Source organism: Salvelinus namaycush, chromosome 15 (genome assembly GCF_016432855.1).
Source record: "Salvelinus namaycush isolate Seneca chromosome 15, SaNama_1.0, whole genome shotgun sequence".
Lineage (NCBI taxonomy): Eukaryota > Metazoa > Chordata > Actinopteri > Salmoniformes > Salmonidae > Salvelinus > Salvelinus namaycush.
In genome coordinates this window covers 1,958,197-1,973,778 of record NC_052321.1, presented here as the reverse complement: position 1 = coordinate 1,973,778, position 15,582 = coordinate 1,958,197, and the positions used below count along the sequence as shown (strand labels likewise).

Here is a 15,582-nt window from a genome sequence, read left to right as displayed (position 1 = left end):
GCTGGCGGCCCCCCCCCTCCCCCCCACAATTCCCGAAACTGCCTCCCCACTAATGATCCAGAGTTCAGTCTCCCACCACCACGAAACGCCACACAGCAGAGAGAGCCCGCCGGTCAAATAATGTTAAATGTGGAGTTGTGACAGTCACATACTGTTAATGTGGAGCTGTGACAGTCACATACTGTTAATGTGGAGTTGTGACAGTCACATACTGTTAATGTGGAGTTGTGACAGTCACATACTGTTAATGTGGAGTTGTGACAGTCACATACTGTTAATGTGGAGTTGTGACAGTCACATACTGTTAATGTGGAGCTGTGACAGTCACATACTGTTAATGTGGAGCTGTGACAGTCACATACTGTTAATGTGGAGTTGTGACAGTCACATACTGTTAATGTGGAGTTGTGACAGTCAATTGTAAATGAGTCTGACATAATGTCTCTTTTCTCTCCACCACTAATGAGATGGGTGTGGCTTGATGCATGTCGCGTTCGGAGCTTCTCAAAGTCAGGGGGCGTGGTCGACAGTGTAAACACCTCATCTCTCCTGCCACACCCAAACCTGGATCGATATTTTTGTTTTTAATGCAGACGAGAGCACGGAATCAGATACCATGAGTTTTAATGCTTGGAGGGAGATGTCACAGTATTCCCTTTTGAGTCAGGAACTAACACTCCTCCGTAGTGACCCGTGAATATAGCACCACAGTATTCCCTTTTGAGTCAGGAACTAACACTCCTCCGTAGTGACCCGTGAATATAGCACCACAGTATTCCCCTTTGGAGTCAGGAACTAACACTCCTCCGTAGTGACCCGTGAATATAGCACCACAGTATTCCCCTTTGGAGTCAGGAACTAACACTCCTCCGTAGTGACCCGTGAATATAGCACCACAGTATTCCCCTTTGGAGTCAGGAACTAACACTCCTCCGTAGTGACCCGTGAATATAGCACCACAGTATTCCCTTTTGAGTCAGGAACTAACACTCCTCCGTAGTGACCCGTGAATATAGCACCACAGTATTCCCCTTTGAGTCAGGAACTAACACTCCTCCGTAGTGACCCGTGAATATTGCACCACATCAAAACGTCACGCCAGGGTAAATCTACACTAAACACAGCCCTTATTTTAAGTGTTTCTAAAATTCCCAAAGGGAAAAATTAATAGTGTTTTTGAAGTGATTTGTTTAACAAATCAGATAAACGGAATTAGACGTTGACATGCCACAGTATCCCGTCTAAGATCAGCATATCCCAGACATCTTATCCGGGACACAAGCTTTTTGAGGGGGTTTATTGTAAACGGGACATGATGTTTATTATTGTGTCAACTCAAAAACAGAATGACTATCCCTGAATCACAACGGGATATTGGTGTGCATGCAAACGTTGTCACTGATCAGTCACGTGGATGAATGGTCGCCAGGAAATGGCCTCCACAGAGCAACCCAGCAGCAGTTTAGTCTCACTAAGCTATCCACACACCGCAGACATAAACCGAGTCACAAATTGTTTTCATATTTTTTTATTTAACTAGGCAAGTCAGTTAAGAACAAATTCTTAATTACAATGACGGCCTATCCCGGCCAAACCCGGACGACGCTGGGCCAATTGTGCGCCTCCCAATCACGGACGGATGTCACAGAGCCTGGATTCGAAAAACCAGGGACTGTAGTGAAACCTCTTGCACTGAGATGCAATGCCTTAGACCGCTGAGCCACTCGGGAGCCCAATGGCTCAGGGCCCAATGGCAAAAGGCCTGGCCAAAAGTAGTGCACTAAATAGGGAATCATGTGCCATTTGGAACAGCACCTAGACTGAGTCCTGAGCAGGCATTCTGCTCCTCTGTCATACTGCTGCCTGTCAGAACCAAGGCTTTGGTACAAAGAATTAACACACATTCATTCTCCTGAGGGTGAACACACCTGCTCAAAGAGCAGAGTTTGTCATTGCTCTGAAAAAGAAAAGCCAAAATGGGAGAGCTGGGAGAGCAGAGGGCCTCACTGCTAACTAGAGCATCACAGCGACCAACGACCAAACCGGTTAATCATTTCAATCCCCTAATGGCAACCCACTAACCAATCAATAACCTAAGTTTAGTTTTCTAGCGGGCAAATCGCATCACAGTAACAAGCTTCAATAGATCTGTTGGGGTGACCGTTGAATCACTTCATTGCAGGCGTAGCCGAACGGTTTGGCCCTGAGAAAAACCTGCCTGGGTGCCCTTGAACAAGGCACTAAACCCTAATTGCTCCTGTAAGGATAAGAGCATCTGCTAAATTACTCAAATGTAAATAATAAGGAAAGGCTAACATTCCACTCCTCTTTGGCAAATGGCAGGAGTGGAATGTTTGCTTAAAAGACTGGTTAACAGACTAGGAAAAGGTGTTGTATCTATCAGACTAGGGGGGGAAAAGGTGTTGTATCTATCAGACTAGGGGGGGAAAAGGTGTTGTATCTATCAGACTAGGGGGGGAAAAGGTGTTGTATCTATCAGACTAGGGGGGGAAAAGGTGGTGTATCTATCAGACTAGGGGGGGAAAAGGTGGTGTATCTATCAGACTAGGGGGGGAAAAGGTGGTGTATCTATCAGACTAGGGGGGGAAAAGGTGGTGTATCTATCAGACTAGGGGGGGGAAAGGTGGTGTATCTATCAGACTAGGGGGAAAAGGTGTTGTATCTATCAGACTAGGGGGAAAAGGTGTTGTATCTATCAGACTAGGGGGAAAAGGTGTTGTATCTATCAGACTAGGGGGAAAAGGTGTTGTATCTATCAGACTAGGGGGAAAAGGTGTTGTATCTATCAGACTAGGGGGAAAAGGTGTTGTATCTATCAGACTAGGGGGAAAAGGTGTTGTATCTATCAGACTAGGGGAAAAAGGTGTTGTATCTATCAGACTAGGGGAAAAAGGTGTTGTATCTATCAGACTAGGGGAAAGGTGTATCTATCAGACTAGGGGAAAAGGTGTTGTATCTATCAGACTAGGGGAAAAGGTGTTGTATCTATCAGACTAGGGGGAAAAGGTGCTGTATCTATCAGACTAGGGGGAAAAGGTGCTGTATCTATCAGACTAGGGGAAAAAGGTGCTGTATCTATCAGACTAGGGGAAAAAGGTGTTGTATCTATCAGACTAGGGGGAAAAGGTGTTGTATCTATCAGACTAGGGGGAAAAGGTGTTGTATCTATCAGACTAGGGGGAAAAGGTGTTGTATCTATCAGACTAGGGGGAAAAGGTGTTGTATCTATCAGACTAGGGGGAAAAGGTGTTGTATCTATCAGACTAGGGGGAAAAGGTGTTGTATCTATCAGACTAGGGGGAAAAGGTGTTGTATCTATCAGACTAGGGGGAAAAGGTGTTGTATCTATCAGACTAGGGGGAAAAGGTGTTGTATCTATCAGACTAGGGGGAAAAGGTGTTGTATCTATCAGACTAGGGGGGAAAAGGTGTTGTATCTATCAGACTAGGGGGGAAAAGGTGTTGTATCTATCAGACTAGGGGGGGAAAAGGTGTTGTATCTATCAGACTAGGGGGAAAAGGTGGTGTATCTATCAGACTAGGGGGAAAAGGTGGTGTATCTATCAGACTAGGGGGAAAAGGTGGTGTATCTATCAGACTAGGGGGAAAAGGTGGTGTATCTATCAGACTAGGGGGAAAAGGTGTTGTATCTATCAGACTAGGGGGAAAAGGTGTTGTATCTATCAGACTAGGGGAAAGGTGTATCTATCAGACTAGGGGAAAGGTGTATCTATCAGACTAGGGGAAAAGGTGTTGTATCTATCAGACTAGGGGAAAAGGTGTTGTATCTATCAGACTAGGGGAAAAGGTGTTGTATCTATCAGACTAGGGGGAAAAGGTGTATCTATCAGACTAGGGGGAAAAGGTGTATCTATCAGACTAGGGGGAAAAGGTGTTGTATCTATCAGACTAGGGGGAAAAGGTGTTGTATCTATCAGACTAGGGGGAAAAGGTGTTGTATCTATCAGACTAGGGGGAAAAGGTGTTGTATCTATCAGACTAGGGGGAAAAGGTGTTGTATCTATCAGACTAGGGGGAAAAGGTGTTGTATCTATCAGACTAGGGGGAAAAGGTGTTGTATCTATCAGACTAGGGGGAAAAGGTGTTGTATCTATCAGACTAGGGGGAAAAGGTGTTGTATCTATCAGACTAGGGGGAAAAGGTGTTGTATCTATCAGACTAGGGGGAAAAGGTGTTGTATCTATCAGACTAGGGGGAAAAGGTGTTGTATCTATCAGACTAGGGGGAAAGGTGTTGTATCTATCAGACTAGGGGGAAAAGGTGGTGTATCTATCAGACTAGGGGGAAAAGGTGTTGTATCTATCAGACTAGGGGGAAAAGGTGTTGTATCTATCAGACTAGGGGGAAAAGGTGTTGTATCTATCAGACTAGGGGGGAAAAGGTGTTGTATCTATCAGACTAGGGGGGAAAAGGTGTTGTATCTATCAGACTAGGGGGAAAAGGTGTTGTATCTATCAGACTAGGGGGAAAAGGTGTTGTATCTATCAGACTAGGGGGAAAGGTGTTGTATCTATCAGACTAGGGGGAAAAGGTGTTGTATCTATCAGACTAGGGGGAAAAGGTGTTGTATCTATCAGACTAGGGGGAAAAGGTGCTGTATCTATCAGACTAGGGGAAAAGGTGTTGTATCTATCAGACTAGGGGGAAAGGTGTTGTATCTATCAGACTAGGGGAAAAGGTGTTGTATCTATCAGACTAGGGGAAAAAGGTGTTGTATCTATCAGACTAGGGGGAAAAGGTGTTGTATCTATCAGACTAGGGGGAAAAGGTGTTGTATCTATCAGACTAGGGGGAAAAGGTGTTGTATCTATCAGACTAGGGGGAAAAGGTGTTGTATCTATCAGACTAGGGGGAAAAGGTGTTGTATCTATCAGACTAGGGGGAAAGGTGTTGTATCTATCAGACTAGGGGGAAAGGGTGTTGTATCTATCAGACTAGGGGGAAAGGGTGTTGTATCTATCAGACTAGGGGGAAAGGGTGTTGTATCTATCAGACTAGGGGGAAAAGGTGTTGTATCTATCAGACTAGGGGGAAAAGGTGTTGTATCTATCAGACTAGGGGGAAAAGGTGTTGTATCTATCAGACTAGGGGGAAAAGGTGTTGTATCTATCAGACTAGGGGGAAAAGGTGTTGTATCTATCAGACTAGGGGGAAAAGGTGTTGTATCTATCAGACTAGGGGAAAAGGTGTTGTATCTATCAGACTAGGGGGAAAAGGTGTTGTATCTATCAGACTAGGGGGAAAAGGTGTTGTATCTATCAGACTAGGGGGGAAAAGGTGTTGTATCTATCAGACTAGGGGGAAAAGGTGTTGTATCTATCAGACTAGGGGGGAAAGGTGGTGTATCTATCAGACTAGGGGGAAAAGGTGGTGTATCTATCAGACTAGGGGGAAAAGGTGTTGTATCTATCAGACTAGGGGGAAAAGGTGTTGTATCTATCAGACTAGGGGGAAAAGGTGGTGTATCTATCAGACTAGGGGGAAAAGGTGTTGTATCTATCAGACTAGGGGAAAAGGTGTTGTATCTATCAGACTAGGGGGAAAAGGTGTTGTATCTATCAGACTAGGGGGAAAAGGTGTTGTATCTATCAGACTAGGGGGAAAAGGTGTTGTATCTATCAGACTAGGGGGAAAAGGTGTTGTATCTATCAGACTAGGGGGGAAAGGTGTTGTATCTATCAGACTAGGGGGAAAAGGTGGTGTATCTATCAGACTAGGGGGAAAAGGTGTTGTATCTATCAGACTAGGGGGAAAAGGTGTTGTATCTATCAGACTAGGGGGAAAAGGTGCTGTATCTATCAGACTAGGGGGAAAAGGTGTTGTATCTATCAGACTAGGGGGAAAAGGTGTATCTATCAGACTAGGGGGAAAAGGTGTTGTATCTATCAGACTAGGGGGGAAAAGGTGTTGTATCTATCAGACTAGGGGGGAAAAGGTGTTGTATCTATCAGACTAGGGGGAAAAGGTGTTGTATCTATCAGACTAGGGGGAAAGGTGTTGTATCTATCAGACTAGGGGGAAAGGTGTTGTATCTATCAGACTAGGGGGAAAAGGTGTTGTATCTATCAGACTAGGGGGAAAAGGTGTTGTATCTATCAGACTAGGGGGAAAAGGTGTTGCATCTATCAGACTAGGGGGAAAAGGTGTTGTATCTATCAGACTAGGGGGAAAGGTGTTGTATCTATCAGACTAGGGGGAAAAGGTGTTGTATCTATCAGACTAGGGGGAAAGGTGTTGTATCTATCAGACTAGGGGGAAAAGGTGTTGTATCTATCAGACTAGGGGGAAAAGGTGTTGCTATCATCCAGATACACCACCATCACATAAACCTAAATCTCAGTGGGAAATGTTTCAGGGGGATGTGTGTGAGTCAGGAGATGGATAGAGGTGTTGTGGCTGTGTCAGATTGATCACATTCTTCGCTATTGTATTTTGACGGGAATACCACTGAGAATCTCAACGACGACAGATTTGTATCATTCAATTTAACAGGAGCTGTTGGAATTGCAACACAGAATCTATGTGACGATGACTAATTGAGAAATTACACATGCCAGGCAACTTGTTGAGTTTCACTCTCTGCCCGCCCGGCCAACCCTACTTGGCTTCGAGGCAGGTGTGTGTCAAGATCATCATGATGTTGGAAAATCAGAGTAGTCCGTTCCTACACATGAGTGGAAATGTAAGGTGACATTTGCGTAACTTGCAGGTTTTATGTCAGACAAGGTATTTACTCACACATTCCGTTTCATCCTAAGAATGGTGATTCTTACATATTGACAATCAACGTTAAAAAGGACGACAGAAGGAAGGATCCTGGCCATGTAACATTTTAAGGAGGGCTAACCGTACTAGGTTAAAGTAGAGCCCCAACAATGAAGAACAGACAGCCATGGTCGTGAAATAGACTTCAAGCATGTTAGCTAGCTAGTTTGTTCATTGAGAGAGTTAACAGTAGCTAGCTAGCTCACTAACTAAATAGTTAACCTTAGTCGCGAAGCCACTGCCTTTGAGACTAACGTTACGCAGTAAGGTAGTGGGTTTCAGTCCATATGTTACGCATTTCACATTAAAACTACCTCGTTAGCTAGTTAGCTACCTAGCTATCTCTGCTAGTTATCATAAAATCAAATGATAGTCTAATGATGTGAATCCACTTAATTATAACGTTAGCTATTCAGTAGCCAACCAGCTAGCGCTGTCAACCCAGTAGCAAAGTTAGCTCCTTGCCGCCAGTTAGCTACCTGTTAGCTAGCTTCTAGCCGTCATAACACTTAGAGCCGTTTAAATGTGGCTTATTCACTGGCAAACTAACATGTATTTATAGTTCGCTGACTGTTAGCTCATAGTGTACCAGTTTCAGCTACGGTACAGTTCATTCGGTTCTAATGTTGCCAGCTAGCTAGTTAGCATTTGCTGGATAGCCAACGTCGAGAGCTGTGAACCCCAGCCAAAACATCTATTTTTTCCCCCTCTGCCGTCAGTAACCGCACCGACTAACGTTAATTAGATATCATTTTAAAATATCTAACTTGTCCCCTTACCTGTGACCAGCGCCCCGATCCAGAAGTCAGTCAAATTCGATCACCTCTCTCTCGAACCTGGCCGATATAAATGTAAATTCCAGAGTAGTGTTATTGGGAATGAACTCTATCCTGCTAAGCGCTCTAGTTTCACCATACGATCGGCTGTGTCATAAACTCTCAAAGTTCTGTTATGGGTCGAAAATGGCAGCCATCTTGGTCAGGGAGAAATCCAAAACCAAGTTTATTAAGGTTACAAATTCACTCCGGCTATCTACTCGGATTTCAGAGCGCTCTTGTCTTGAGTGTGACAGAGCGCAGAATAACTAATAGAGCTCCACAGTGGAGGTGTCATAATACCCATAAAACCTAGCGGTCAAACAGGTAAATAGTTCCAATCGTTTTTCTATAATTCATTTTTCATTTAGTGGATTTTAGAAACACTTAAAATAAGATTTGTGTTTAGTTTAGGCTGGGTGACGTTTTGATAACCATGTAAATCTCTCTTGGACAAGGTGACTTTTATCAATATATTCAGCTCTATTTACTCTTAGATTCAAAAGTGCTAATTAACATTACATTTTGGGGGGTAAATACAGGCAAATATACTGATAAAAGTCACCTTGTCCTAGAGTGATTTACACGGCTATCATAACATCCCAGAGCCCATATTTTAAGTGTTTCTAAAATCCCCAATGGGAAAAATTAGTGGTGGAAGAACCATTTCCCTGTTTGACCGCTAGGTTCCATGGGTATTATGACTCATACTGTGGTAATCTATTAGTTTCACCTGCCTGTCCACTCCATGATTCAACCATCCCTGGTAACTGATGGCCCCTGTCCTCATCCATGCTTCTTGTTCTTCTTTGAGGTTTATTGGCAGACTACACTCATAAGGTGTATTTTATCACCATTTTGTAGTGAAAAATACCCCAAAAACAAAATATGTTTTGGATGAACAAATTCATACTAATTACCAAAAACAAAAAAACACTAACCAAATTCACACTACTATCCTACATTTTAAACAAAAACAAAAAAGTGTACTCCTTCAGTCAGATTTAAATGTGAATTCAGATCCCTACACAGGCTCAGGAACCTGGGAGGGGGGGGACCTCTTCATTCAGTACTCGTAACATTTTGGCTGTAAAGTCCTGGAGATCCAGAAATCTATTTGCCGCCTTCACAATGATGTCAAGCATCTTAGATGTTTTATTAGTTTGACGAGTGCACTTTATTACTTTCGCTATAAAACACTACATGGTCCACCTTCTCCACTGCTAGTGGGTTGGGATCCATGGCATTCAGTGCAGACTGTGGGACATCTACTACCATCTCATCTCTACTCATTCCTTCAGCTATTTTTGTCCTTATCCATTGGGTAATGCTCTGCAAGTTTACAGTGAAATTCAAGGTGCTTGATTGATAAAAATAAAAAAAATAAGTGATGGACAGATGAAAAGGGGTGGGACTTACAGCCGGTTACTTTTGCGGTGTGGACTTTGTGAAAATGCACTGTATTCAATAGGATTTTCAATAGATTAAAGCTGCATAGATCTACTCACGAGTCCTCTGTCTGCTTGTCAGGAAGTTTGAACTGAATGGAATAATACAGGTGTGATATCCATAGGCAGACGGGTGGCCTCCCACAATAACAATGTTCCGACAAAGGTCTGGGATATACGAGACTAGCACAGATGGGCCCTTTACCTATGTAATCATGCACTTGTCAATACAGGGAAGCATAAAGCCATATATATCCCCCTCTATAACTCTGCTCTGAATCTATCAGCCTATTCCAGTTATAGTGCACTACTCTGGTCAAAAGGAGTGCACTATATAGGGAATAAGGCTCTGGTCAACAGTAGTGCACTATGTAGGGTACAGTACCCTTAGTGCCCTGGTCTAAAGGAGTGCACTATGTAAGGGAATAGGGTGCCATTTTGGGACACACTATCTCTTCATGGTGGACAATGATCAACAGGTTGGGATCCTGAACAATGTCAACAAAAGGCAAGCAGGACGTAGCCTGAGTTTCTACCTCCTGTCTATTCAGCCATTCATCCATTCCCTAACTGGTTGCTCTGACTGTCCCATTCAGACACAGTCCTATTCAAAATACTGTAGTTCTGAACTGTATTTCAACAGCTTTTGATTCTGAACAGCACTGCGTATGTATGGTCAACAGCAATAGCAGGCAGCCCTTAGCAGGCAGCCCTAAAATGATACTAAGTTCAGAAGAAGAGGGAGAGTACAACTGGGCCCTTTGTTGTGGTTCCTTCAGCCCCCATTCATTCTGATGAGAACTGACTCCTTTCAAAGGGGAAATCTGCGATTGCTACATCAGTTTTTTTTTTACTTTTAAGTTAACGATATATACTGTACCCATTGATTATTGAAGAATATAACTTAGCCTCATTAGCTTGGTTCAATTGTCGCATCTCCCTCAGAACCCCAAATATAAGCTTGATTTACTCCTTTGTTTTTTTAAACAATGTAATCATAAACAAACACTGCATAGCCTCAAAACATGGTAACAACTCTAATTGAGATATCATAGATGGTCAGTCCTTGTATCCACAGCTCTGTTTAATGAAGTTAAGAATGTTAAGAATGGTTATATTTCTACAGCCTCATCCCTCAACTGTTTACCAGAACAGTGGCGGGGTGGGATAACCCTTATTGTTATTGTTCGAACAGCAGATTGCCCCTTTAAAGACCAGTAGTTTATTAGTATCAGCTGCATTCCACACATAGCTGTAGGTACTGGGGATGAAACAGGGGTTTGGACAGCAGGCGGGCAGCTGTATGTTGGACTGCAGTGCAGATAGACTTCTTGGGAAAACTAGGCTATTCTACTTGGAAAAACTAGTCTATTCTACTTGGAAACACTAGGCTATGCTACTTGGAAACACTAGGCTATGCTACTTGGAAAAACTAGTCTATTCTACTTGGAAACACTAGGCTATGCTACTTGGAAACACTAGGCTATGCTACTTGGAAACACTAGGCTATGCTACTTGGAAACACTAGGCTATGCTACTTGGAAACACTAGGCTATGCTACTTGGAAACACTAGGCTATGCTACTTGGAGAAACTAGGCTATGCTACTTGGAAACACTAGGCTATTCTACTTGAAGAAACTAGGCTATGCTACTTGGAGAAACTAGGCTATGCTACTTGGAGAAACTAGGCTATGCTACTTGGAGAAACTAGGCTATGCTACTTGAAGAAACTAGGCTATGCTACTTGGAGAAACTAGGCTATGCTACTTGGAGAAACTAGGCTATGCTACTTGGAGAAACTAGGCTATGCTACTTGGAGAAACTAGGCTATGCTACTTGAAGAAACTAGGCTATGCTACTTGGAGAAACTAGGCTATGCTACTTGGAGAAACTAGGCTATGCTACTTGGAGAAACTAGGCTATGCTACTTGAAGAAACTAGGCTATGCTACTTGGAGAAACTAGGCTATGCTAATGGAGAAACTAGGCTATGCTACTTGGAGAAACTAGGCTATGCTACTTGGAGAAACTAGGCTATGCTTCTTGACAATGTTGTCAAGCCTGTTGTGCTTTAGCAACGTTTATCTTTATCTTCCTCGCCCTCTTTCAACCTGTCAATCTGTCTACCTGTCTACCTGTCAATCTATCTACCTGTCAATATGTCAATCTATCTACCTGTCAATCTGTCTACCTGTCTACCTGTCTACCTGTCAATCTATCTACCTGTCAATATGTCAATCTGTCTACCTGTCTACCTGTCAATCTGTCTACCTGTCAACTGGTCTACCTGTCTACCTGTCAATCTGTCTACCTGTCTACCTGTCAACCTGTCAACCTGTCTGCCTGTCAACCTGTCTACCTGTCAACCTGTCAATCTGTGAACCTGTCTACCTGCCTACCTGTCTACCTGCCTACCTGCCTACCTGTCTACCTGTCAATCTGTCAACCTGTCAATCTGTGAACCTGTGAACCTGTCTACCTGCCTACCTTTCTACCTGCCTACCTGTCAATCTGTCTACCTGTCAACCTGTCTACCTGTCAACCTGTGAACCTGTCTACCAGCCAACCTGTCTACCTGTCAACCTGTCTTCATACTTGCAGGAAACAAACACACACTTTCTGGTATACACGTACACAAACAACAAAAATGTAATCTTGCCAACCTGTCTACCTGCCTACCTGTTTACCTATCATCCTGTCTACCTGTCTACCTGTCAACCTGTCTACCTGCCATCCTGCCAACAATGTCAACCTGTCTACCTGTCATCCTGTCAACATGTCTACCTGCCATCCTGCCAACAATGTCATCCTGACAACCTGTCTACCTGCCTACCTGTCTACCTGCCATCCTGCCAACAATGTCAACCTGTCAACCTGTCTACCTGTCAACCTGTCTACCTGCCTACCTGTGTACCTGCCATCCTGCCAACAATGTCAACATGTCTAACTGTCTACCTGCCTACCTGTCATCCTGTCTACCTGTCATCCTGTCTACCTGTCTACCTGTCATCCTGTCTATCTGTCATCCTGTCTACCTGTCTACCTGTCATCCTGTCTACCTGTCATCCTGTCATCCTGTCTACCTGTCTACCTGCCTACCTGTCTACCTGTCATCCTGCCAACAATGTCATCATGTCTACCTGTCTACCTGTCTACCTGTCTACCAGTCAACCTGTCATCCTGTCTACCTGTCATCCTGTCTATCTGCCTACATGTCTACCTGCCAACAATGTCTACCTGTCATCCTGTCTACCTGTCTATCTGCCTACCTGTCTACCTGCTAACAATGTCTACCTGTCTACCTGTCTACATGTCATCCTGTCTACCTGTCATCCTGTCATCCTGTCTACCTGTCATCATGTCTACCTGTCTACCTGTCATCCTGTCATCCTGTCTACCTGTCATCCTGTCTACCTGTCATCCTGTCTACCTGTCATCCTGCCATCCTGTCTACCTGTCATCCTGTCTACCTGTCATCCTGTCGTCCTGTCTACCTATCATCCTGTCTACCTATCATCCTGTCTACCTGTCATCCTGTCATCCTGTCTACCTGTCATTCTGTCATCCTGTCTACCTGTCATCCTGTCTACCTATCATCATGTCTACCTGTCTACCAGTCAACCTGTCAACCTGTCATCCTGTCTACCTGTCTACCTGTCATCCTGTCATCCTGTCTACCAGTCAACCTGTCTACCTGTCATCCTGTCTACCAGTCAACCTGTCATCCTGTCATCCTGTCTACCTGTCATCCTGTCTACCTGTCATCCTGTCTACCTGTCATCCTGTCTACCAGTCAACCTGTCTACCAGTCAACCTGTCTACCTGTCATCCTGTCTACCTGTCATCCTGTCTACCAGTCAACCTGTCTACCTGTCATCCTGTCATCCTGTCTACCTGTCATCCTGTCTACCTGTCATCCTGTCTACCAGTCAACCTGTCTACCAGTCAACCTGTCTACCTGTCATCCTGTCTACCTGTCATCCTGTCTACCTGTCATCCTGTCTACCAGTCAACCTGTCTACCAGTCAACCTGTCTACCTGTCATCCTGTCTACCTGTCATCCTGTCATCCTGTCTACCAGTCAACCTGTCTACCAGTCAACCTGTCATCCTGTCTACCTGTCATCCTGTCTACCTGTCATCCTGTCTACCTGTCATCCTGTCATCCTGTCTACCTGTCATCCTGTCATCCTGTCTACCAGTCAACCCGTCTACCTGTCATCCTGTCATCCTGTCTACCTGTCTACCTGTCATCCTGTCTACCTGTCATCCTGTCTACCTATCATCCTGTCATCCTGTCTACCTGTCTACCAGTCAACCTGTCAACCTGTCATCCTGTCAGGCTCAGGAAAGATGATTTGTGATGACCACCAGTAGTTGTCCAACCTGTCACTGAAACAACACAGTGAATGATGTCAGCTCTTAACCGTCTTCCATCATAGGTCAAATCAAATGTATTGATAAAGCCCTTCTTACATCAGCTGATGTCACAAAGTGCTGTACAGAAACCCAGCCTAAAACCCCCCAAAAATTGGGGGAGGACGGGCTCGTGGTAATGACTGGAGCGGAATCAGCGGAATGGTATCAAATAAATCAAACACGTGGTTTCCATGGTTTCCAGGTGTTTGATGCCATTCCATTAGCGCCGTTCCGGCCGTTATCATGAGCCCGTCCTTCAGCAGAGTTTCTGTTTGTGTAGAGTGTGTAGCAGCCTTGGCAGCCATTGGTTGAACAAGCTGAGCAACAATGAGAGGTCAGGCCCCTGTGGAGAGCCTGGTCAATAGGTTGGGAGATAGAAACACGCCTTGCTTCTACACCTGCATTGCTTGCTAAGGTGCCACCAATCTCCTGTGGTGTGTAACAGCATTTAGGGCTTATGTTGAGGCCAGAGAGTGGTAATTTCCTCCTCCATGACACAGGTTTGATGACGTAGAAGGTAGCCCTTCTAGACTTTAATAAAATATACATAGATTTACTATGTTGTTCTGTCCTTATTGAACCGATAGAGAGAGAGAGAGGATGACAGTAAAAAAAGAGAGAGAGGTCAAAGGGCACTAGGTCAGATTCTAACCAACACCGTAGACATGTGACGAACACTGCAGCATTACACTGGTCCTTCTATTCTTGAAAGATCAAAGAGACACACATTTAAAAACCAACCAACCCACCTCAGACACAGACCACACGTGAAGGGCGATATAGTGAACAACCCACCTCAGACACGTGAAGGGCGATATAGTGAACAACCCACCTCAGACACGTGAAGGGCGATATAGTGAACAACCCACCTCAGACACGTGAAGGGCGATATAGTGAACAACCCACCTCAGACACGTGAAGGGCGATATAGTGAACAACCCACCTCAGACACGTGAAGGGCGATATAGTGAACAACCCACCTCAGACACGTGAAGGGCGATATAGTGAACAACCCACCTCAGACACGTGAAGGGCGATATAGTGAACAACCCACCTCAGACACGTGAAGGGCGATATAGTGAACAACCCACCTCAGACACGTGAAGGGCGATATAGTAAACAACCCACCTCAGACACGTGAAGGGCGATATAGTGAACAACCCACCTCAGACACGTGAAGGGCGATATAGTGAACAACCCACCTCAGACACGTGAAGGGCGATATAGTGAACAATCCACCTCAGACACGTGAAGGGCGATATAGTGAACAACCCACCTCAGACACGTGAAGGGCGATATAGTGAACAACCCACCTCAGACACGTGAAGGGCGATATAGTGAACAATCCACCTCAGACACGTGAAGGGCGATATAGTAAACAACCCACCTCAGACACGTGAAGGGCGATATAGTAAACAACCCACCTCAGACACGTGAAGGGCGATATGCTGCCTAGCTGATCTATTTATGTGGTTAGCATGCCCTCTAGTGGTGTTACGTTGTGCTACAGCCGACAGGTTCTCACGGTCTGAAATACTTCAGAGTCAATGCTCCCCCTCTTGGACACATATAGTATCTCTGACATAAAGTACATTTATTAATGCCTTCCAAATGGTTCCCTATTCCCTATATAGTGCACTACTTTAAATCAAATCAAATTTTATTAGTCACATGCGCCGAATATAACAGGTGTAATGCTAAAACAGTGAAATACTTACTTACGAGCCCTTAACCAACAATGCAGTTTCAAAAAAATACAGATAAGAATAAGAGATAAAAGTAACAAGTAATTAAAGAGCAGCAGTAAATAACAATAGCTTCTGATTGGCTATTTTCTTACCTTTATTTAACAAGGCAAGTCAGTTAAGAACAAATTCTTATTTTCAATGACGGCCTAGGAACAGCAGGTTAACTGGCTTGTTCAGGGGCAGAACGACAGATTTTTACCTTGTCAGTTCGGGGATTCGAACTCGTAACCTTTCGGTTACTGGCCCAACACTCTGACCACTAGGCTACCTGCCACCCCACTATACACAGGGGGGTAACGATACAGAGTCAGTGTGCGGGGGCACCGGTTATTTGAGGTAGTATGTAC

At 44.4% G+C, this 15,582-nt stretch overlaps 2 protein-coding genes across 3 annotated transcripts in view; one reads left to right on the top strand and one right to left on the bottom strand.

Annotated features, from left to right (window-relative positions):
• LOC120060105 (protein numb homolog) overlaps window positions 1-7,895 on the bottom strand; it is a 123,655-nt gene extending 115,760 nt beyond the window's left edge. Inside the window, exon 1 of the mRNA XM_039009185.1 lies at window positions 7,586-7,895. The gene's annotated coding sequence lies outside the window, so the exon portion shown is untranslated. The remainder of the gene's footprint in view (window positions 1-7,585) is intronic.
• The window catches only part of LOC120060102 (protein numb homolog), a 103,149-nt gene that overhangs the window by 44,560 nt on the left and 43,007 nt on the right, over window positions 1-15,582 (top strand). The window lies entirely within an intron of this gene.